The sequence below is a fragment of the Elephas maximus genome, chromosome 5 (assembly GCF_024166365.1).
Source record: "Elephas maximus indicus isolate mEleMax1 chromosome 5, mEleMax1 primary haplotype, whole genome shotgun sequence".
NCBI classification, from domain to species: domain Eukaryota; kingdom Metazoa; phylum Chordata; class Mammalia; order Proboscidea; family Elephantidae; genus Elephas; species Elephas maximus.
Genome location: NC_064823.1, coordinates 149,931,449 through 149,957,414, shown reverse-complemented (window position 1 = coordinate 149,957,414; position 25,966 = coordinate 149,931,449). Strand labels below are relative to the sequence as shown.

Sequence of the window (25,966 nt, the reverse complement as noted above, 5' to 3'; positions counted from 1 at the left end):
GCCCATCCTCTGGATCTCTACTCAAGGAAACCTCCTCTAAGCTCCCTCTAAATGCACCACCCTCCCACTCCCAAGATTCAAAATCCTCCTAACTACTTTATAGTCTTTGTAGCACTTACCCACACTTGAAATTATTACTGTATTTGCTTGCTTGTTTATGGGGGCATTGGTGGTTCAATGGTAGAAACTTCACTTCCTATGCAGGAAACCAGGGTTAGATTCCTGGTCAATGCAATCACCACCCATCTGCCAATGAAGGCTTGCAAGTAGTTATGATGCTGAATGAGTTTCAGTGGAGCATCCAGGCTAAGATGGACCAGGAAGAAAGGCTTGGTGATCTACTTCTGAAAGTCAGCCAATGAAAATCCCATGCATCACAATGGTCCGATCTGCAACTAGTCTTGGGATGGCCCAGGTCAGGGCATCGTTTCCTTCAGTTGTACATGGGGTCACCATGAGTTGGAGGAGACTCAAGGGCAGCTAACAAAAACACAACCACTCTATGTCATTCCATGATGGCAGAATTTTTTCTGTCTTAATTACCATAGTTTCCCCAGTGCCTTGGAACCCTGCTTTGTACATAATAGATATTCAAGAGCTGTCTGTTGAATAAGTGAAGGTATGGTCTAGATCAAGAGCCTGAAGTCAAGTGTCCAAGCAGAACCAGCAATGTGGACTCAAGTTCAGGTTACAGGTTGAGTTAAGAAACACAAGGAAGGGCTTTCGACCATGCTAAGTATTACAGAGAAGAGAATAGCATGTGTTCACTGCCCTCAAAGAAGCATACAACCCACCAAGGGAGATCCACATACACAAGTAATACAAAAACCCATTGCCGTCGAGTCAATTCTGACTCATAGCAACCCTACAGGACAGAGTAGAACTGCCCCATAGAGTTTCCAAGGAGCGCCTGGTGGATTCGAACTGCCAACCTTTTGGTTAGTAGCTGTAGCACTTAACCACTACGCCACCAGGGTTTCCAAAAGGTTGCCGAAACCCGGGATCGAACCAGGGACCTTTAGATCTTCAGTCTAACGCTCTCCCAACTGAGCTATTTCGGCCAGGGCAAATAATACAAGGGATCTGTAAAAAGAAGTAAGAAGAAACACTGGGTGTCGGTTGAGGGTGAAAGCTGCCAGCTTCAAACCTCCAAATGGGAAAATGGAGCATGAATATGTTACTACAGGGATGCCTATTGCAATGTTGTTGGCAAAAGCAAAAATTAAAAACAACAAAACCATCCAACAAGAGGGAATTCAGTAAGGCAACTTCAATACATCCATGTAATAAAGCACTTAGCAGAGATTAAGGAATTAAGTGCATGGCAGAATTATATTTTATTATATGGAAATATCGCAGATGTAGTTGTTAGATCCATCAAGCCAGCTCTGACTCATAGCGATCACATGTACAACAGAACAACATACTGCCCTCTCCTGCGCCCTCCTCACAATCATTGCCATATTTGAGGCCAATGTTACAGTCACTGTGTCAATCCATCTCATTGAGGGTCTCCCATTCTTGCTGACCCTCTACTTTACCAAGTATGATGTCCCTCTTCAGGGACTGGGACCTCCTGATAACATGTCCAAAGTATGTGAGATGAAGCCTCACCATCCTTTTTTCTAAGGAGCATTCTGGCTGTATTTCTTCTAAGAGAGATTTGTTTGTTCTTCTGGCAGTCCATGGTATATCCAGTATTCCTCACCAACACCATAATTCAAAGGCATCAATTATTCTTCAGTCTTCCTTATTCATTGTCCAGCTTCACATTCATATGAGGCAATTGAAAACAACATTACTTGGGTCAGGTGCACCTCAGTCTTCAAGGTGACATCTTTGCTTTTGACAGGTTAAAGAAGGTCTTTTGCAACAGATTTGCCCAATGCAATGTATCATTTGATTTCTTGACTGCTGCTTCCATGGGCATCGATTGTGTATCCAAGTAAAGTGAAATGCTTGACAACTTCAATCTTTTCTCCAGTTATCATGATGCTGCTTATTGGTCCAGTTGCGAGGATTTTTGTTTTCTTTATATTGAGGTGTAATCCATACTGAAGGCTGTGGTCTTTTTGATCTTCATCAGTAAGTGCTTCAAGTCCTTTTCACTTTCAGCAAGCAAGGTTGTGTCATCTGCATATTGCAGATTCTTAGTGAGTCTTCCACCAATCCTGGTGCTGTGTTCTGGTTCATATAGTCCAGCTTCTCAGATCATTTGCTCAGCATACAGATTGAATAAGTATGGTGAAAGGATACAACCCTGAAGCATACCTTTCTTGACTTTAAATTATGCAGTATCCCCTTGTTCTGTGTGAATGACTACCTCTTGGTCTATATACAGGTTCCTCATGAGCACGATTAAGTGTTCTGGAATTCCCTTTCTTCACAACGTTACCCGTAATTTGTCATGAGCCATAAGTCAAATGCCTTTGCATAGTCAATAAAACACAGGTAAACATCTTTCTGGTGTTCTCTGCTTTCAACTTGCATATCAGCAGTTGATGGTCTGCACCACAGTCAGCCGCTCGCCTTGTTCAGACTAATGATATTAGCTTCTCTATCATCTCTTTCCACATATGTAGTCGATTTGATTCCCGTGTATTCCATCTGGCGAGTCATTGTTCATGTTGTTGAAAAAAGCTATTTCCAATGAATAGGTCATTGGTCTTGCAAAATTCTATCATGCAATCTCTGGCAGCATTTCTATTACCAAGGCTATATTTTCCAACTACTGATCTTTCTTCCTTGTTTCTAACTTTCACATTGCAATCGCCATAATTATCAGTGCAGCTTGATATGCATGTTTGATCAATTTCAGACTGCAGAAGTTGGTAAAAATCTTCAATTTCTTCATCTTTGGCCTTAGTGATTGGTGCATAAATTTGAATAGTAGTCGTATTAACTGGTCTTCGTTGTATTATCCTATCACTGGCAGTGTCATACTTCAAGATAGATCTTGAAATACTCTTTTTGACAATAATGTGATGTTGTTCCTCTTCAATTTGTCATTTCCGGAATAGTAGACATATGATTGTCCACTTCAAAATGGCCAATATCAGTCCATTTCAGCTCACTAATGTCTAGGATATCGATCTTCAAGTGTTCTGCTTCACTTTTGGCAACCTCTAATTTTTCTAAACTCATAGTTCATACATTCTACTTTCTGATGACTAATGGATGTTTGCAGCTGTTTCTTCTCATTTTGAGTCATGCCACCATAGCAAATGAAGGTCCCGGAAGCTTGACTCCATCCGCTTTATTAAGATTAACTCTACCTTGAGGAGGCTGCTCTTCCCCGGTCTATTTTGTGTGCCCTCCAACCTGAATGGCTCGTCTTCCGGCAGTGTATAGACAATGTTCCACTGCTGTCCATAAGGCTTTCACTGGCCAGTTTTTCTCAGAAGTAGATCTCCAGGTCCTTCTTTCAAGTCTGTCTTAGTTTTGAAGCTCCTCTAAAACCTGTTCACCATAGGTTACCCTGCTGCAAAGCTTCCAACATCACAGCAACACACAAGCCACCACAGTACGACAAACTGACAGACGAGTGGTGGACGATCACATACAGTGACAATAGGATACACAAAATGTAGTGTATAGAATAATACAATTTTTAAAAAAGAGAGAGATAAAGACAGAGAGAATATGTGTCTTTCCAGAAGTAGATCCCAAAATGATAATGTGGTTATTTCTGGGTGGTCTGATTACAGCTGATTTCTATTTTCTTCTTTTTGTTTATCCATATACTCTAGCTTTCCTATGATTAACATGTGCTAAATGTGCAATCTTTTCCCAAACTGGAACAAATGAATTATGGTTCATGATTTAAATCCTATCTCAACAGTACTATCAAAACACTGGGTATCAGAGGGTCTTTTACTGGAGTGGGAGAGCAGAGTGCTCTTAAATATTATTCCAGGCACATACAAATATTTAACACTTCCACTGGGTATGGGGAAAAAAGCACCATAAGGGCAGCACCAAGGTCACAGCCATAGATGGCCTAGGCAGCCCCTTATCTAGACAGATGGTAGCACCATATGGACCTGGAAATTAGCTGCCATAGCCAAAATGTCACTTAGAGTCATGCCCCATGACAAGAGCTTTGCATAAACAAACTCACTTTAGCTTTAGGATTTGCCAGTTAGGTATTGTGTTGTTGTTATTGTTGTTGTTAATTGCCATTGAGTTGGCTCCGACTCATGGCCACCTTTGGTACAACAGAACGAAGCATTCTTTGCCTGGTCCTGAGCCATCTACATTATTGTTGGTATGTTTGAGTCTATTGCTGAAGCTATTGTGTCACTCCATTTCATTAAGGATTTCCCTCCTTTTCTCTGACCCTCTACCAAACATGGTGTCCTTGCCTAGCACTTGGCCTTTTCTGATGACAGGCCTGAAGCCTTCCTCCCAGTACACCAGTTGGAGACCTAGTGACAAGTCCAATTTTCAAATCAATTTTTAATTCCACTTCTGCTCAGAAACACTTCCCACTAAAATGCACCACTCTCTAAAATTACTACATTTTGCAAAACCAAGAAAAAGTGAACTGGTTTTATCAAACATTTATATTGCTGAAAGGTTACAAGGAACTGAAATATGGTACCATAAATGGCAAATTCTATATTTCTAATTTGCCCATCACTGCATCTCTGGAGCTGTGGTCCTCAGCCTCAGGCCCTGCATCCCAATTAAGTGCTTGTTAAAAACCCAGGTTCCTGTGCAGATCTAGGAGTTTCTCATTCATTAGAACTTGGGATAGTCCCAGATATCTGTATTTATTTAACGCTCCCCATTTAGTACTGTTTCTCAGGCGAGTGAAACTGGGGGATAAGGGACAGATGTGGAAGGGAGACATAGTTTCACTATATATGCTTTTTTTAATGAATGTGTAAAACCAAAAAAACCAAACCCAGTGCCATCAAGTCGATTCTGACTCATAGCGACCCTATAGAACAGAGTAGAACCGCCCCATAGAGTTTCCAAGGAGCACCTGGCGGATTTGAACTGCCGACCCTTGGTTAGCAGCCGTAGCACTTAACCATTACGCCACCAGGGTTTCTAATGAATGTGTACTGTCTATTTAAACTATTTAAACTGTCTGTTTAAAACTAAACTAAAAAGCTCCCCACCTACAGCCATGGTAGAGAACTTCAAATGAGACACTATTGAATTTCTTAAAGTTAGCACACTCTACAGAATCTCAAAGGCAACAGTGATACAATGGTGCAATTCTCATCTTCCACATGGGAGACCCAGGCTCAATTCTTGCCCAGTGCACTTCATGCATGACCACCACCCATCTGCCCATGGAGGCTTGCATGTTGCAATGGTGCTAAACAGCTTTCCGCAGAGCTTCCAGGCTAAGACAGAATAAGATGAAAGGCCTGATGATTTACTTCCAAAAATCAGCCATTGAAAACCCTATGGATCACAACCGATCTGCAACCAATCATGGGAATGGTGCAAGACCAACCGCACAACGTTTCCTTCCATTGTGGGTGGGGTCACCACGACTCCAAGGTGATTTGATGGCAGCTAACAACAACAATAACAACAGGATGTCAAAGTCTCCTGCAGCCTAGTTAGTGTAACGTTCCTAGTTGGAATAACAAGTCACGGAGTCATACAACTCATGACTTTTTTTTTTAATGTATTTTCTCTTGTGCTTTAGGTGAAGGTTTACAGAGCAAATTCGTTTCTCGTTAAGCAATTAATATACATATTGTTCTGTGACATTGGTTGCCAACCCCACATGTCAACACTCTCCCCTTCTCAACCTTGGGTTCCCCATTACCAGCTTTCTTGCCCCCTCCTGCCTTCTAGTCCTTGCCCCTGGGCTCGTGTGCCCCTTTAGTCTAGTTTTGTTTTATGGGCCTAATCTTTGACTGAAGGGGGAAGGAACCTCAGGAGTGACTTCAGTATTGACAATTCATGATTGAACCTACTTCTGTCCCAAATAGTGTGAGACCCTGTGCTTAGTCATTGGCTTCTCAGAGCATCACAGCTGTAAAATCAGAATAATAAGACATACCTAACAGAGTTGTGGCACTAATGGTTTGTGCTTGACTCCTAACCAACCTAAAGGTTGGGGGTTCAAACCCACCCAGCAGTACAGTGGAAGAAAACACCTGGTGATCTGCTTCCATTAAGATTACAGCTGAGAAAACCCTCTGGAGCACTTCTACTCTGCAATAAACAGGTTTGCATGACTCAAAATTGACTCAACAGCAAGTCAACAGAGTTGTAAGGATGAAATACGACAATATAGGAAAATCTGCAAAAGCCAGGACCTGTGTAAGGTGGAAACCTGCCAGAGAAGGAAAACTATTTTGCCCTAAAACAACTGATTCAAAAGTAGCAAGACTGCACCTTGTCAAAACTGCACCTTGTGAAACCCGGAAAAACAAGGCAGTCCATCAAGTGGCTCTCATAGGTTTCACTGTGTATATAAACCATTCGCTACTGACCTTGGAACACAGCCAGCCCTCAATAAATAGTAGGTATAATTGTTCTTTTCTTCCATACACGCTGCACTGAAATGTAGGTCATGAAAAGATCAGAACTGAATTATTTGGGAGAGGAAAACCCTTCTTTTTTTCATGAAACGAAATTAGTTGATTTAAAGGAAGAAAAGGCATATGCTAAAATAGTCTCTACGCATGCCTTGCTAAGCGCTAACAGACAAGGTGCCTGCAGAGGTCTTCCTGCCGCTGGCACTGATTTAGGAGATCAGAGCTCTTGTAGGCGTTTTAATTTAGAGCTATAAATATGTGAGTTCATTGTTTTCTTGGCCATCTTCCACACTATTGTGATACTTTGACTTACTGCTTTATGTTTTCAAACAAAACTAGATCTTTGTTTTGTTTTGTTTTAACTTACAGATATAAATAACTACATTACTAAGTGTTTGTCAAATAGAAAGAAGGAAAAAACTCATAATTTTACCACCTTAACACAGTGGATGCCAGCATTTTGGTATATTTTCGGCAAGGCTGTTAATGCCTGTGTGTGTGCGTGTGTATGTTTACAGCATGATACTCACACTGAACAGTTTTGTCTCCTGGTTTTTCTCTTAACAGCACATTGCAAATATTTTCCATATTATGGCAGTCATTACAATCATAATTTCTTCTTGCTGCCTAGTATCCCACTGAGCGCTTATGCCATAATAAATTTAACAATTTCCCTATTGTCTCACAATACAGTTTATCCCAATTTTTTTCGCTGTTTTTAATAATGCTGCAGTGAACATCTTTGTACGAAGATATTTTTATTGTAGTAAGACTTATTTCCTTAGGCTAGATTCGCGCAAGTGTCAGGTCACCTGTTTTTCAAACATAAAGTTACATTAGAGAACAGTATTTTCCTAACTAGATAAACTTAGTAAAATCGTAAATATTCCAAGCAAACATGCTTCTTCCCTGGTTTTCAGAACTATCAGGGGAATAACTTTTTGCAAAGCAGCAACAAGGAGCCTGGGATTTACCAGAGACCAACAGAACTGCCCAAGGTCAGGGGACACCAGCTTATGTGGCTGCTGCAGCTTCAACATCAATTTTGAATTACACCAAGAGGCAAAACAGTCTTGAAAAGTGCCAGTGCTTGTCATTCAATTTGTATCCTTTTTTCCATATGCGAACTGAAGGAAAAATAAACTGCCCACAGGCCCCACTGGGGGAAAAAAAAAAAACTCTGTGGCAATGAACAGATGTACTAACCAAAATAATCTTTTGATACAATCCAACAACTATCTAGAAAGCTTCTTCCAGCACAATGGGAGGCTCTCAACCAACAATTCAGCCGTCTTCCATTATTCCAGGGAGACTGTAAGTTCGCTTCAAGGAGAACTCACTGGTATGAATAACACTTCACATTGATTGAGCACTTAGTACATGTCCTAAATGCATACTATCTTTCTTCCCCGTTTACAGAAGAAATACTGAGGCATGGAGAGACTGTTATTTTCTCACGATTACACAGTAGGTGATGGCGTTGGGCTTCTAGTCCATGTACGCTGGCTTCAGCCATCACTATCTTAACCACTGGGATATTAAGCACCGACAAAATAGCACTTTTTAATTTCCCCTTTCCTGTCCTTACTACTCTGCAATAATACATCCTTTTATTGAGAGAAAATTGACATGACATATAATTCACCATTTAAGCCATTTTAAAGTGTACAAGTCAGTGTTTTATAGTATATACACAATGTGAATAACCGTCTCCACTATCCAATTCCAGAAGATTTTTTATTACCTCAAAAAAAGAAACCTAATACCCATTAGCAGTTACTTTAAATTCCTTGCTTGCTCCAGCCCCTGGCAACCACTCAGCTACTTTCTCTGTCTATGGTTTTGCCTATTCGGCATCTTTCCTGTAAATGGAATCACACAATATGTAGCCTTCTGTGTATGGCTTCGTTTACTCAGCATAAATGTTTTCCAGGTTCCTTCTTGTTACAGCATATATCAGTAATTCATTCCTTTTTATGGCTGAATAATATTCCATTGTACAGATGTACAACACTGTATTTATCCATTCACCTGTTGATGGACATTTGGGTTGTTTCCACCTTATGAAACACCACATTCTTATCGGCGTGACCATTTCTGATCACGAGGGAGGAACTGCTTTCTCCCAGAAAAGTTTCCTCCTTTCCTGTCCCAAAGAGCCACACCAGTCTTCAGTCCCTCCCGCTTAGAGCTGTCACCCCCATGCAGAGGCCCACACATCTCTATTTTCATTGTTGCCTGCAGCTCCGGTAGGTCTCCCACTTTTATCTGGGAAATAAATAAAGATAGGAGACAACTTGGAGAGACAACAGTGTACCTGCATAGCTGTTTTTCTAGAAATTATGCAGGAGGGAAAATGTGTTAGCATTAGCATTCCAGAAATCCTACCAGAGCCAGCAATAAGAGGCTGAGATAGCATTACAGGAACTTGTATCAACCTTCCTCATTTCAGGAGTACATGATATGTGCCACATACTTCACTTATATAGAAATAGATAGATTAGTAGATAGATGATAGATAGATAGACAGACAGACAGACAGATAGATGGTAGGTAGATAGATAGATGATAGATAGATGGATAGACAGATAGATGATAGATGACAGAGAGAGAGAGATGATAGATACATAGATGATTGATAGATAGATGATAGACAGATAGATGAGACAGATAGATTAGATAGATAGATGATAGACAGACAGATAGACAGATAGGTTAGGTAGGCAGGTAGACAGATAGATGATAGATAGACAGACAGATAGATAGATGATAGATTAGATAGATGATAGATAGATAGGTAGATAGATGATAGATTAGATAGATAGATGATAGATTAGATAGATACACAGACAGACAGACAGACAGATAGATAGGTAGATATAGATGCCACTGAGTCGACTTCGACTCATGGTGACCTTCTGTGCAATGGTAGAAAACATTGCCAGACCCTTTGGCATTCTCATGATCTCCAGCATATTCAACCCCATTGTTGCAGTTATTGTGTCAATCCATCTCACAGAGAGTCTCCTTTGCCCTCACGGGCGCTCTGCTTCACCAGACATGATATCCTCCTCCAGCGATGAATCCTTGCTGATGATGCATCCAAGTCAAGAAAGTTGAACAATATTCTGTTGTGATCCATAGGGTTTTCACTGGCTAATTTTCAGAAGTAGATCACCAGGCCTTTTTTCCTGGTCTATTTTTTATGTTACTCCAGAAGCTCTGCTGAAACCTGTCCACTGCTGGTTTTAGAAATGTTCATGGTATAGCTTCCAGCAGCCACACAGAAGCCACCACAATAAAACAAACTGACATATGGGTGGTGGCTACCTCACTTACTTTACCTCATTTAATTGTCACAACAACCTTAGCAGTGAGCAACCTTCCACCCAAAACAGAGATGAAAAAACCAAGACTAACATTTCTTATGTAACTCTCCTGAGGCCACACAGCTAGCAACACTAAGTGGACACTAGGCCTGTGATTAGGACCCAGGTGGCTCTGACTCTAAAGCCCAGGCGTTGTCCACCCTGCCAAGACAATTTACCCCAAAACTGATCAAAATGAATAGCACCTTTTAAAGACACCACACAATGGGGATGCCCAACAACATGAGGCAGCGCTACGTACACCACAACGCCCTCCGTCACCATTGCTTCAGCACAAACTTCTAACACCAATTTCCATCTTTACTTCTTCGTCTTCATGTTCACTATTTATCACTCCATGAAGACAAGGATCTTGTCTGTTGCTGACTGCTGTCACACCAGCTCTGACGACTGCCCAGGCACATGGTAGAACCAGTTACCATCAAGCCAACTCAGCTCGTGGCGACCCCATGTGTGCCACTGTAGAATTATGCTACATAGGGTTTTTAATGGCTGGTTTTTCAGAAATAGATTTCCAGGGCTTTCTTCCCAGGTGCCTCTGAGTGGACTCGAACCTCCAACCTTTCAGTTAGCAGCTGAGCGCATTAACTGTTTGCACCTCCCAGTAACTCCAGGCACATAAAAAAATCCATTGCCATTGAGTCCATTCAACTCACAGAGAGCCTACAGGACAGAGTAGAACTGCCTCATAGAGTTTCCAAGGAGCACCTGGTGGATTCGAACTGCCGACCTTTTGGTTAGCAGCGGTAGCACTTAACCACTACACCGCCAGGCTTTCTGATCAGGCAAAGAGTAGGCCCTAAATAAACGTCTATGCAATGAATGAACAGCACCCCCTCTGACCCTGAGATAACCTCTGTGAGGAAACACAGCCACTTGCACTATGGATGAGACCCTAAAGATTAACAAACACTCAAAAAATACTTCTAATCCACCAAAATAAATGGACCTAAGTCAATATGAATCGGAATTGACTCGACAGCAATGGATTAAACGGATTTTTAAGTCCTTAATGCACTATCAATTAGAAAATTGCTTGGGATCTAATTCAGAGCCTGTTTCCTCTACTTAAAAAATTATTTCTAACCAAGTTTTGAGCTCTTTGCCCCTTTACTTCCTGCTTAAAAGTTTATGATTCAGTTAAAGTTAAGAAGAAAAATTATCTGAACAACAGCCACAACAATGGATTCAAACATACCAACAATCCTGAAGATGGTGCTGGACTGGGAAAGTTTTCGTCCTGGTACACATAAGGTTGCCATGAGTAGGAGCCGACTAGACAGCAACTAACACAATATAACACATTTATTGAAACACACGATCCAAGGGAGCAAGGTAACGGCAACATCAATATAAGAGAATTAAAGAGGTGTGTCAGTAAAGCCATAGCGTCCAGAGGTGGAGACAAGGATTCAGAGAGACTGAGTCATTACGTTTCTCAGGTTGACAGGTTGCAAAGCCCCATCCTAACACTGCTGCTCAGCCGGACCCCTACAAGATGGATTATCTCTGTTTTTAGGTGACATCCTCTCAAGCAAACATGCAACGAGTGGAGAAAAGCTGATATTCTTTCATGCGCACAGAACATAGTCATTATGTTGTTAGGTGCCATCGAGTCAGTTCCAACTCATGTGACCTGGCATACAACAGAAGGCAACACTGCCCAGCCCTGCACCATCCTCACAATCGTTGTTATGCTTGAGCCCATCATTGCAGCCTCTGTGCAAATCCATCTCATCCAAGTTCTTCCTCTCTTTCCTTGACCTTAAACTTTACCAAGTGTGATGTCCTTTTCCAGGGACTAGTCCCTCCTGATAACATACATGTCCAAACGATGGTCATTATGTGGTTGTTGTTTTTAGGTGCCACTGAGTCAGCTCTGACTCATAGCAACCTTGTGTGCCACAGAAGGGAACACTGCACCATCCTCATAGTTGCTATGCTTGAGCCCAATGTTGCAGCCACTGTGTCAATCCATTTTGTTGAGGGTCTTCTTCTTTTCTGCTGACCCTGTACTGATCCCTCCTGACAACACGTCCAAAGTATGTAAGACGCAGTCTAGCCATCCTTGCTTCTAAGGAGAATTCTGGTTGTACTGGTCATTGTAATGATGTACATTTCATTATGTTTAAATTTCGACTCTGTGCACCCAAGTAGAATAGCTACTGCCTTTCGAGCCTTGGCACAGTGGTTAGGAATTCAGCTGCTAAACAAAAAGTTGGCAGTTTCAATCCACCAGCCACTCCTTGGAAATCCTATGGGGCAGCCGTACTCTGTCCTATAGGGTCACTATGAGTCCGAATCAACTTGATGGCAACTCGTTTTTTGCTTGTTTTTTTCTTGAATCACAGTTTGACCTCAAATACAGCCTTCTTGTGGCACTTACGCATTTCTTATCCACTTCTCTCCCCTCCCTAGTGTGCTGTAAGCTTCTGAGTGGCAGATGAGTGGTTTGATCATCTTTGAATCTCTGCCTAGTGACCGGCACATGTATGTTATTAAAATACAAATCACCCATGACATACCCATTGCCAGTCAAGTGGATTCTGACTCACAGAGACCCTATAAGACAGAGTAGAACTGCCCCATGGAGTTTCCAAAGAGCGCCTGGTGGATTTGAACTGCCAGCCTTTTGGTTAGCAGCTGCAGCTCTTAACAACTACACCACCAGAGTTTCCAGTCATAACATGGACGTATACAAATAACTAAAGTAGCTGCCATCGAGTTGATTCCAAGTCATGTCATTCCCGCGTGTTAGAGTAGAACTGTGCTCCACGGATTTGCAATGGCTGGTTTTCAGAAGTAGATTGCCAGACCTCAGTAGACTGAACTTTCTTCCTTCCAGTTGGTAGCCCAGCTCTTAGGAATCAGCACCACCTACATGGACATAGAGCCACATTAGTGTTTTGGTATTGAGCCTTCTCATCTTTTTATTTGCTACATATGTTATTTGTATTGAGAATTTGGGACTTTAACCAAATGTTCAAATCTGGCACCAAAAAGAGAAAGAGCTAGAATTGTACATTGAAGAACCAAAAAAAAAAAAGAGGAGGAGGAAGAGAAAATACACTGAGATATTAAATGAATGCTTTATGGTAAAAATCATACTTGCTCTTTAAAATTTCAGAAAATAGAAGTAGAGAACAGCAAGCATAATTTCATGATCCTAACAAAAAGCAACTAGTAACATTTTGTTACACAGTGAAACCTGCCAGAGCCAGAACTTGACGGGACTGCCTTGCTTATCCTGGTCTCGAAGGTTTTCTGCCCCTGACAGGGTGCAGTATTACCACTTTCCTTTGATTGTTTTAGTGGAAAATACTGGAGTTTTCCTTCTCTGACAGGTTTCCGCCTTACACAGGTTCAGCTTTTGCAGGTGTAACTGTATGTCTCGCCGTTTTTGTTTTTTTTAATGTAGAGTGTTTTTTTTTTTTTCTTCCCCGTTACAAAATCATTTGCACACATTTTTGTATCAGGATATTTTTCACTAGACATTGTAACTTAAGAATGCCCTGTGCTATCTCATAGTTTTGAAGCTCGATCGAAGCTGAAAGAATGTTCTAACATGGCTTTTGGCATGGACGAATGAATTTTTTGTGCCATTGGGTGCATCATTGATCTCAATTTTGGCTTCATCAGAAGAGAATTCCATCTGTGCCCTAGCTGTTATAACCCAGGCATCAGCCTCCCCAACTCTACCAGAAAATCCTGTTGCTTTGCCTCTTTTACCTTTTGGAATCTGTGACCTGATGGAGGTGTCTTCATTCTTCTCAGTGTGAGATGCAGTAACAGGTATCTATGTATTTATCCCTAAAATGCTCTTCCAAGAATCTTTTTTAGCAAAGCATGGTGTTGGGCACTATGATTCTGTGCTGTTCAATTTTTTTTCTATTATTTAAAAAAAAAAAGTTTTCATGAACTCAAAAAATGTGTTAGTCATAGCCATCACAGAGTCCCAGTCGGTGATTAAAAAACAAACAAGGTTTGGGATAAAATTCAAGATGTCTTTGATACACCAAATCTGTCCCTAGTCAACAGAGAACAGGGCTCAATGCCTTGAAACCAAACATATTTTTGTGAAACCAAACATCATAAAACATGAGTGAGTATATATGCTTACATCACTCAGGCCACTAAGGTTAATAGAGCAGCTGAAAGCATTTGCTTTACACTTGCTCAACTGAACAAATACATCTTTTCACAAAACAAGTCCAAAATCTTGGCCATTCCCAGATGTCGAAAACCCAACTCTCCACTTTCGAATTCCTCAATGAGGAAGCGTAGGAGAAGAGAATTTGGGACTTTAACCAAGTGTTCAAATCTGGCACCAGGAAGAAAAGGAGCTGGAATTGTACACTGAGGAATGACAAAAAAAAAAAAAGACTAAGAGGAAGAGAAAATTCACTGAGATCAACATCCAAAAATTGTCTTTTAGAATAGCAATATTCTATGTCTTTAAGAAAGAGGAGATTTCTTTTTATCCACACAGGATGCTACTGTCCATCGAATGGGTACAGTGAGTTTGTTCAGCTTTTATGTAGCATTTATCAACTTTTTAAAAGACCAGACGAAATACACAGATTGTCCCTTGGAGAAAGCTTGAAAAAAACAATAAAAATGAAAGTAGAGAGACCAAATCATTCATCCGTCCCACAAAGATACAGCCACACACTTATAATCTTTTGGTGCTGGGCTTTGTCGCCTTTTTATCTAAGATACATATTACTGGTAAGCCAAGCTGCTTCTGACTCATAGAGACCCTATATGTTACAGAATAGAACTGCTCCAGAGGCTTTTAAAGGCTGTGACTTTTTAGAAGCAGATCGCCAGGCCTGACTTCTCAGTCAAACCACCAAACTCTCAACTAGTAGTCAGGAGCTTAGCTATATAGTAGTAAAAAACCAAACCAAACCCAGTGCCGTCGAGTCGGTTCCAACTCGTAGCAACCCTATAGGACAGAGTAGAACTGCCCCATAGGATTTCCAAGGAGCACCTGGCAGAGTCGAACTGCTGACCCTTTGGTTAGCAGCTGTAGCGCTTAACCACTACACCACCAGGGTTTCCTATATAGTAGTAGCAGCCTAGAAAGTAGGCTACCAAGCAGTATCTTCGTTTGGAACATTCATTTGGGTTTAAAAAATTACATATCTATATAGAGCCACTAGAAGTCGGAATCAGCTGGATGGCAACAGATTTTTGCCACCAGGGCTCCAATTTTATATATACATACACATATATAATTTTATGTATATGCATATTATAACCTTATGTATATATTAAAAAAACAACCAAACCCATTGCCGTCGAGTGGATTCCAACTGCTAGCAACCCTAGAGGACAGAGTAGAACTGTCCCATAGGGTTTCCAAGGAGCGCCTGGCAGATTCAAACTGCCAACCTTTTGGTTAGCAGCCAAGTTTTAAACCACTGCACCACCAGGCCTCCATATTTTATATATACGCATGTATATAATTTTATATACATACACATATATAATTTTATATACGTACACACATAAAATTTTATATATGCACACATACATAATTTTATATATATGGAGCCCTGGTGGTGCAGTGGTTAAGAGCTTGGCTGCTAACCAAAAGTTTGGCAGTTTGAATCCACCAGCCACTCCTTGGAAAGCCTATGGGCAGTTCTACTCTGTCCTATAGGGTCTCTATGAGTCATATAATTGTGTGTGCATATATATATATTTATATATTATTTATGTATTTATATATATTATATATTATGTGTATATTTTTTTTTAGTTATATAGATTATATAGATATATATATCAAAGAAAATGGGGGTTATATATACACATATCTATGTATATATAATATAATATATATGATTATATAAATAATTATATACACACACATAAATAATTATATATATGTAATTTTATATAGTGTATAATTACATATAATTTTTAAATAAATGTATTCCATATATAACTATAAACATATAATTTTGATATATAATTTTTTAAGCCAAAATGAATGTTCCGAACTAAAGATACTGTTCGGTAGCCTTCTTTTGCCCCTAAATAATATAAAAATTTGAATTTGTCGTTAAATTTTCTTAAAAAACACAGACTTTAATGGCTACAAAATACTCCTTTTGCTGATGTGCCATCTACTTAATATAACAGTTGAACAAATCATGTATAACAGCAAAAAAAAATTGTATGTTATACTGTAATCAACACCCTTCTACATAACCCTTTGCCCACATTCCTTTTTATTGTTTTCTTTTAATTAAATCCTAGGAGTGAAAGTGTTGAGACAAAGGGTTTGCACAATTTCAGATGCTTAATATTTGTCTGTCAATATAAATTTTGCATTCCTAAAAGACTGTACCAATTCCTATTTGCACCAACAATCTATGAACATGCCTGCCTCCTGACTTTTTTTTATTTATCCATCTTTACTAGACTTCTAGGCCATTAAAAAATAATTTCATTTTGCTATAATTCATTTATTCATTCAACATGTGTTTATGGAGCACCTACTATGTCCCAGGCTCCATTCAAGGGCTTGGAAACCCCACTCAACACAGGCTTTGGCATCAGACAGAACAGGTAGGAATCCCAGCTCTGTCTCTCACTCCCTCTGTGACTTTGGACAAGTTCCTCACCTGAGCCTCCATTTGCTCAGCTGCAAAATACAGGCCGACAAAACTCACCTAGGAGGTGATTCTGAAGGTTAACCACGTTGACATGTGCACAGTACCTGGCCCAGGTGGGGGCCTGGGGGGCCCATGCCACTTTTCGGTAAGTATTGGTTTCCAGGCTCTGCTTCCCACAAGACTGGGCAGCTACTCTCTAGATGCATTTGCTCTTCCCAGCACGTTTGAGTCTGCCTCAATTGCAAGGACACAGCCCTCCACCCTGAGAAAACCTGGTGTCTCAAACAACTTCTTTTACATCTGAGGGAAGAAAGATTATTTGTGAGAAACTCATAACTGCCATTTGTTTGATATCACATTGGCATTGCATTCATTCTAATATTGAAACTATGGCAGAAACTCACCAAGTCTGAGCCTCGTGACTTCGAAGTCCCTCCTCTTACATTAAAAGTCAGAGGCTTGTGTGAAAAGAGAATTCAACTGAAATTTGTCAACCCTGTCTACATGCTCAGCTATTGCACTTTGTTTAGTCTTAGCTCAATTTCACCCAAGGACCAATAGGCAACAACACGACGAACAGAGAAAAGATTGAAGTTGGAGTCAATTTTGACTCATGGGGATTTACAACACATATTTTTGGAGGACATAATTCAATCCATAACATTGGTACAGCCAATTAACACAATTGCTGTCAATCAGTAAAAAGCTGAATCAGCAAAAGTTGTGTAATAAACGTAGTTATAACAACAAAACAGAGTAGCTGTTGAGGCTGCTTATATATAGCCAAACACTTCATGGGATTTGGTTCCTTGGTTTGGAGGTTTGGGTCTTGGTCTTATGGAATATCCCAGTTAATTGGCCTAATACTGTGTTTAGTGCTTCTGTTCTTCAGCCTAGTTCATTAGTTCCTGGGTCTTAATAGCTTGCAAGTGGCCATCCAAGGCACAACAATTGGTCTCCGCTTGCCTGGGGCAACAGAGGAAGAAGGAGAGTCAGGAATAAGAGGAGGAAATAGAATGTGAGACTAATTGCTTCCATGAACAACTGCCTCCTTTGCAAAAGACCAGAAGAACTAGACAATGTCTGGCTACCATTACTGAATGTTTTGATCAAAGATTCCATAGAAGAATCCTGATCAAAAGGGCGAAAATGTAGACCAGAATTTGAAATTCTCACAGAATCCAGACTTCCTGGAGCCAGAGAGGCTGGATGAACCCCTGCAACTATTGCCTTGACATAATCTTTGAACCCTAAAACTTAAACCAAAAATATTCCCTGAAGTCTTCTCAAAGTCAAACAGTAGCTTAGCTTAACCACTAAAAAATGTCTGCCTTAAGCAGTGAACTCTTAAGAACTATCTGTATGGGATCAATTTGCCAATAAAAAAAAAAAAACCAATTTGCCAATAGCAACTGAAAAGATTAGATAGCAAACTTAAGGGGCAGTGAGTTTATATTAGTGGGGGAGAAACAACTTAGAAAAGGAAGATGGTTGCACACTTTGAAGAATGTGATCAATGTCATTGAATTGTACATGCAGAAATTGTTGAATGGTCTATGTTCTGCTATGTATATTCTCAACAACAACAAAAATAAATTAAAAAAAAAATTTTTTTTCAGGGCTCCTTGCTTTATCATGTGGCTCAGGAGTCACATGAACAGGGCAGAGTTACGTTACCAGGGAGACAGTATCCATTTCTAGCTCTTGCTCATCCAAGGTGTCAAGCCCTCCTGTCCCTTCTCTCAGGGTTGTTCACTGACCCAGCCCTGCCTGTGAGCTTGATCCTGGCCATTTGCTATGGTCTGGCCTTCCTTTCCCTCAGGCTGTCTAGAACCTACCTCTTCTTTAGGCCTAGCTGAGAGCCAACTGGGATAACTCCAGGCAGTTTATTCATTCCTCCCAGACCTACCCAGCCTCTCCTGTGTCGCATCCACTCGCCATAGGCTGAGAGGGAAAGCTGACCAGTTCCCGTGGAGTCCTCTGACTCATGGCAACTCCAGGGGTGTCAGAGGAGGACTGTGCTCCACAGGGTTTTCAAAAGCTGATTTTTTTTGGAAGTAGATCACCAGGGTTTTCTTCTGAGGCACCTCTAGGTGGACTTGAACCACCAACCTTTTGGTTAAGCAGCCAAATGCTTTAACCATTTGCAATACCCAGGGACTCTGAGCAACCTTGTATGAGGTAGTTATTGTTTTTAATCTTTATTTTATAGATGAGGAAACCAAAGCATAAAGAGGTCAATTACCTTCACCATGCATGCTCATATAGCAATGAAGTACTGAGGCCATGTCTTAAATCCAGGTCTGCTGGTGCAAAAGTATGCACCTGATTACCCAGCTACCCTTGAGGCTCAACTTCCCACCTGACTTGGGCCTCAGAAGAGTAGGGTCCATGCTTGGATCCTCACTGAATTAAAAACCCTGGCACAATACAGCAGGAACCAAGTGAGTGTGCATGGAAAAAATCAACAGATGCTTGTTGATGGGCTGGTTCTCTTGGGATCCACCACTCCTTAGGGTTTTTGTCGTTGTTAGGTATCATCGAGTCGATTTTGATTCATAGTGACTCTATGTACAACAGAATGAAACAGCACCCAATTCTGCACCATCTTCACAATCGTGGCTGTGCTTGAGCCCATTGTTGCAGCCACTGTGTTAATTCATCTCGCTAAGGGTCTTTCTCTTTTAAGCTGACCCTCTCCTCTATCAAGCATGATGTCCTTCTTCAGGGACTGATCCCTCCTGATAACATGTCCAAAGTATGTGAGACATTGTCTTTGCTTCTAAGGAGCATTCTGGCTGTACTTCTTCCAAGACAGATTTGTTTGTTCTTTTGGCAGTCCACGGTATATTCAATACTCTTCACCAACACCACAGTTCAAAAGCATCAATTCTTCTTTGGTCTTGTTTTGTCCTTGTCCAGCTTTTGCGTGCATATGAGGCAATTGAAAACACCACGGCTTAGGTCAGGCTCACCTTAGTCTTCAAGGTAACATCTTTGCTTTTCAACAGTGACCTCTTGCTGTCTTCATGGATGATGTCCTTGATGTCATTCCACAACTCGTCTGATCTTCGGTCACTAGTGTTCAGTGCGTCAAATCTATTCTTGAGATGGTCTCTAAATTCAGGTGCGATATACTCAAGGTCATATCTTGGCTCTCGTGAACTTGCTCTGATTTTTTTCAGTTTCAGCTTGAACTTGCATATGAGCAATTGATGGTCTGTTCCACAGTTGGCCCCTGGCCTTGTTCTGACGGATGATATTGGGCTTTTCCATCGTCTCTTTCCACAGATGTAGTCAATTTGATTCCTATGTGTTCCATCTGGCAAGGTCCGTGTGTACAGTCACCATTTATGTTGGTGAAAGAAGGTATTTGCAATAAAGAAATTATTCGTCTTGCAAAATTCTATCGTTTGATCTCCGGCATTATTTCTATCACCAAGGCCATAATTTCCAACTACCGATACTTTTCCTTTATTTCCAACTTTTGCGTTCCAATCGCCAGTAATTACCAGTGCATCTTGATTGCATGTTTAATCAATTTCAGGCTGCAGCAGCTGATAAAAATCGTCTATTTCTTCATCTTTGGCCTGAGTGTTTTGTGTGAAATTTGAATAATAGCCATATTAACTAGTCTTCCTTGTAGGCGTATGGATATTATCCTATCACTGACAGTATTGAACTTCAGGATAGATCTTGAAATGTTCTTTTTGACAATGAACGCAACACCATTCCTCTTCAATTTGTCATTCCCAGCATAGTAGACTAAATGATTGTCCAATTCAAAATGGCAATACCAGTCCATTTCAGCTGACTAATGGCTAGGATATCAATATTTATGTGTTCCGTTTCATTTTTGATGATTTCCAATTTTCCTAGATTCATACATCGTACATTCCAGGTTCCAGTTATTAATGGATGTTTGCAGCTGTTTCTTCTCATTCTGAGTCATGCCACATCAGCAAATGAAGGTCCCGAAAGCTTTCCTCCATCCACGTCATTAAGGTCGACTCTACTTTGAAGAGGCAGTTCTTCCCCAGTCATCTTTTGAGTGCCTTCCAACCTGGGGGGCTCATCTCCCAGCACAATATCAGACAATGTTCCTCTGCTATTCATAAGGTTTTCACTGGCTAATGCTTTTCAGAAGTAGATTGCTGGGTCTTCTTCCTAGTCTGTCTTAGTTTGGAAGCTCAGCTGAAACCTGTCCTCCATGGGTGACCCTACTGGCATCTGAACACCGGTGGCATAGCTTCCAGCATCGCAGCAACACGCAAGCCCCCACAATACAACAAACTGACAGACACTTGGGGGATATTATTCATTAGGTATTATTATATTATTATAGATGTGGAAACTGAGGTTACAAAATTTGAGAATTTGCCCAAGGTCAGGCAGCTGTTAGGTGATGGATTTGACATTCAAATCCAGATTTGTGTGACTCCCTCAAACCAAACCTTTAGTTTAAAATGAAGACAGTGATAATGCTTCTATCATAGGATTGTTGTAAAAATTACTCAAAATAATACATAGAAAATGAGCCATGTATTGCCCAGCTCATAACAAAATCAACAAACCAAACCCGTTGCTGTCAAATGGATTCCGACTCATAGCAACCCTATAGGACAGAGTAGAACTGCCCCATAGGATTTCCAAGGAGCACCTGGTGGATTGGAACTGCTGACCTTTTGGTTAGTAGCTGTAGCTCTTAACCACTCTGCCACCAGGATCCAGCTCATAACGGGTGCTTAGTAAATATTATTGCTGTTGGTTGCTGTCAAGTTGATTCTGACTCATAGCGACCCCATGTGTATAGAGTAGAACTGTGCTCCATAGGATTTTCAAGGCTGTGACCTTTTGGAAGCAGATTGCCAGACCTTTATTCTGAGGCACCTCTTCCTGGGTTTGAACTGCCAGTCTTTTCGTTAAAAGTCTAGTGCTTAATTGTTGGAGCTGCCCAGGCACTCTCAGTAGATATTAGATGGTATTACTAGGGTTGTCATGGTTGCTGCAGCTCTTACTACTGCAGCTTCAGCTGCTGTTCTTTGGTGAATTGATGAATGATGTTCTCGGTCCTGCGTGGTATGCGCAGCTTGTTTGTACCTGTGAACCACCCAGAAGCCCATCGTTGGTTGTTGGGAAACCAGAGACCTGCACATAATGTCACCATTCAATGATGCAAAACTCAGAATTTTGGAGAATGTATGTGCCATGTTATTTAGACATAAAAATATGATAATAACCCCAAGAGCATGGCCCCCAAACACCCTTTTAACTCAGTACTGAAGTCACTCCTCATGTTCACCCTTCAGCCAAAGATTAGACAAGCCTACAAAATAAACAATAACACATGTACTTCAGCTATGTATATGAGACTAAATGGGCACACCAGCCCAAAAGCAAAAACAAGAAGGCAGGAAGGAGTAGAAAACCTGGATGAATGGAAATGGGGAAGCTGAGGTTGAGGAGGGGAGACTGTTGACACATCGCAGGGCTGGCAACCAATGTCACAAAACAGTATGTGTATTAATTATTTAATGAGAAACCACTTTGCTCTGTAAACTTTCATCTAAACCACATACACACAAAAAAAAGAATCCTAAAAAAAATAGTGATGATAATTATTCCAGTTGCTGTCGAGCAGACCCTGACTCATGGAGACCTCATATGTGTCAGGATAGCACTATGCTCCATAGGATTTTCAATAGCCGATTTTTAAGAAGTAGATTGCCAAGCCTTTCTTTCAAGGCACTTCTGGGTGGACTCAAACCTCCAGTCTTTCGGTTAGCAGCCAAGGAAATTAACCATTTGCAGCAACCAGGGACTTTAATAACAATAATAATCGCTTACGTTTAATGAGCGCCTAGCAGGAAAACCCCTAAACTCACTTCTTTTCCAACATGTCATGTCTCTTCTAACCTTTTGGCGTTTTTAAAAGTTGGTCTAGATAATGGAGGACGTGTGTTCTTGGCTTTGCTCCTTCCCGAAATCTGTGAGGCCTTCTGGGGAGCAGGCCTGTGGATGTGAGCCAAGTTCAGGGCCAAGAGCTACAATAGGCCAAACAAAAGGGAAAGATTTAGCAGCTGGTGGTACCTCTTGCATATACATCCCCTTCCAGCCCAAACGATGTCCTCACCAAACTCCATCACAGTGGAGAGAGGGCTGGGAATTCAACAATGACGCAGTGGGTTGGGGAGGAAAGCAGAACATAGCTGTTTTGGCAAAAAGGATGAAAGCAATGGAATGTTACCATAAAGCCTAACTTAGCAGGGCTCTCCACACCTTCTCTCTTCCCACTGACCTGTCTCTGTGATGGCTGGTGAAGTAAGACCACTGGCCTTGAAGGCCGGAGCCATCATTGCCCAGCCAAGTGACCTTGGGCGATTCGTATTACCACTCTGAACCTTAGTTTTCTCTTGCACAACTTGAAAATTTTAAAATGACCAGTAAGAAAAGTAAGATGGCTGTGAGGTTTGAGTCTCATGTCTCATTGGCTGACACATTTGTGCCACTTAAGAAATTTTGGTTTTTGTGGATGCGGGAAGAGGTAGCTCTAAGTCAGAGTCATTCTCATCTTTTTAATAGTGTTTAGACTTTACCCTCTTCCTGGGGCTAGGAAATGCATGGCTTGGGAGGCACTCCTTTGGGGCTCTAGACTTGTGCTTTCATTGTAATCTTGTCTACATGATCAGGGAAAGTGTCCCAGAGAAAATGACTTTTAAGCAATTTCTTGAGACCTAAAGGATAGCTAGCAGGTGTCCAGGAATATAGGTGGCAAGGTGTGGTCCAATAAGCTTTCCAGGCATAGCAAATGGTGTGAGTAAAAGCCTAACACTGAGAGAGAACCGGTCACTCTGCAGAAAGTGAGGGTAAGCTGGTGTGGCTGGGGTACGAGCGTGAGAGTGGAATGTCCAGAACAGAGGATGGAGGCCAAGGGCCAGGAGTGATGCTGTCAAGGCGGCACCAACTCATGGTGATCCCACGTATAACAGAACAGAACACTGCCTGGTCCTGCACCGTCTTCATGATCTTTGGTATCCATTGTTTTGGCTATTGTGTCAATCCATCTCATTGAGGGTTTTCCTTGTTTTTGATGACCCTCTACAAGCATGACGTCCTTTTCTAAAGTTTGGTCTTTCCTGGTGATGTGTTCTAAGTAAGTGAGCTGAAGTCTCGACATCCTCGCTTCTAAGGAGTGTTATGGCTGTATTTCTTCTAAGACTGATTTGCTCATTCCTCTGGCAGCCCAGTATTCTTCGCCAACATCACAATTTGAACACATCAATTCTTCTTTTGCCTTCCTTATTCCTTGACCAGCTTTCTCACACATGGAAAGTGATTGAAAAGACCATGGCTTGGGTCAGGCGCACCTTTGCCTTCAAAGCGACAGCTTTACTTTTTAAAATTTAAAAAAACCTTTTGTAGCAGCAGATGATGGTGGGGGCTTTGAAAGCCTGTTGAAGATCTTGGTCTATGTCTTAAGGACAATAAGAAACCAGTGGAGAGTAAGCATGAGAGTGAGGGGACCAGACCTGCATTTTAAAAACATCTCTCGGACTGCTGTGTGCAGAAGAGATTGAAGGAAGGTAACAACACATGGGTTATGAGAGATAATACCCTTGAACAAGGGCTGGTAAGAAAAACCACCCAACCACCCACAGTCCCATGATTCTAATATAACCAGCAACAGGTTTTGTTGTTATTTTGTTCAGCTGGAGACAGGGTCAGGGGATGATTTCCTTCTAATATTTTTTCCTATTCATAGTTTAAAATTTTTTTTGATCTAAATATAAATGTTGCTTTTTGCCTCAACATTTGTTTCCTATGTTCTACATGCCTATTTGGAAACCTTGATGGCATAGTGGTCAGTAGCTATGGCTCTTTACAGTTTGAATCCACCAGGCACTCCTTGGAAACTCTATGGGGCAGTTCAGTTCTACTCTTTCCTATAGGGTCACTATGAGTCAGAATCGACTTGACAGCAATGGGTCTGGTTTGGGTTTTTTGGACATGCCTATTAAGATTGTCATACAGAATTATTTGTATTTTATTTTAAATGCATACTCATTAAAGACAATTCATAAAATAGGAAAAAGTAGAAAAGCAAAAGTAAAAACAACAATAAAAACATTCATAGTTCTATCTCCCAGACAACCACCATTAACATTTTAGTTTACTTCTTTTTGTTGTTGTTTTTGCTTTGTGTGTGTAAGTGCATAGATATTTTGTTCATAGACTTGTAATATTACCTATATACTGTTGCCAAGGGGCCCTGGTGGTGCAGTGGTTAAGCTCTCAGCTGCTAACAGCCAGCTGCTCCATGGGAGAAAGATGTGGCAGTCTGCTTCTGAAAAGATTTACAGCCTTGGAAACTCTATGGGGCAGTTCACCTCCATCCTATGGGTCATGATGAGTTGGAATTAGACTACATGGCAATGGGACTGTTGCCATTTTCTTCTTCTTTAATATTATATCATAAACATTTCTCCCCTGTTATTCTTTGGAACCATTAATGGCCAAACAATATTCATCAACTAGTTTTACCATAGTTTATTTAATCTTCTCCCCCTCCCATTATTGGACAATTAAGTAGTTTCCTTTTTTTTTCTCTTATAAGTGAGATTACATAGAAAGCTTTTGTGCCTAAGCCTTTATCCCTATTTGGGATTATTTTCTTAGGATAGATTCCCAGAAATGGAATTACTGGGTCAAAAGGTTGGGATGTTTTCTGTCTTTCTTATTTCATGTTGCCAAAGTGCTTTCCAAAAGGCCTGTATGAATTTACACTGCCCCATCCCCGTATGAAAACAAAAGCCAGCGGAATGTAAGTTCCTCAACAATCAGGCACCTTTTGTCCCGGGGAATACAGACAGAGCCTGGGAAACTCAGATTTGGAAGTGACTTCAAAGGTCAGCTAAGCTAACCTCCCACTGAGGCTTGATCACAGAGGTGTTTTTTTGTTTTTTTGAGAGAGAATATCAAAGCTTATTCCACATGGTATTGGCAATCATACCACATCTGAGTTGGGTGGCATCACTGAAGTCATTTTGCACAAATGCCCTAAATTCCCTACACCACCCCAACCAGGGTCTTAGCCCTACTCATTTGTAATTTCAAAGAACTAGAACTTTGCCTGGCACATAATAGATGTCCAATCTACATTGGTGAAATTGGATGGAGGCACAGAGGCACATTGCTTGGGTAAAAGTAATTCTGTCATTGTCCCGGTGGTGTGGATAGCTCTGGCAGGACACCAGAGGCAGTTTTGTGTTGGAACAGAAAGTCATCCCCAGTGTGGCCAGGGCTCAGGGGAACCAGAGGCCTAGCCTCCGGGGTGTTGAAGTATGGGCCACTCTTTAAAAATGTTTCCTTGAATAGACATTTCATTAAAGAGGACATTCAAATGTCTACCAAATACATGAAAAGATGCTCAACGTCA

At 41.1% G+C, this 25,966-nt stretch overlaps 2 protein-coding genes and 1 non-coding gene across 10 annotated transcripts in view; 2 read left to right on the top strand and 1 right to left on the bottom strand.

The window, feature by feature from the left end:
* The window catches only part of CC2D2A (coiled-coil and C2 domain containing 2A), a 442,728-nt gene that overhangs the window by 186,377 nt on the left and 230,385 nt on the right, over positions 1-25,966 (top strand). The gene's annotated exons all lie outside the window — the stretch shown is intronic.
* C1QTNF7 (C1q and TNF related 7) overlaps positions 1-25,966 on the top strand; it is a 276,424-nt gene that overhangs the window by 186,372 nt on the left and 64,086 nt on the right. The window lies entirely within an intron of this gene.
* On the bottom strand, positions 989-1,061 carry TRNAF-GAA (transfer RNA phenylalanine (anticodon GAA)). The gene has a single exon. It is a non-coding gene; the product is annotated as a tRNA-Phe (tRNA).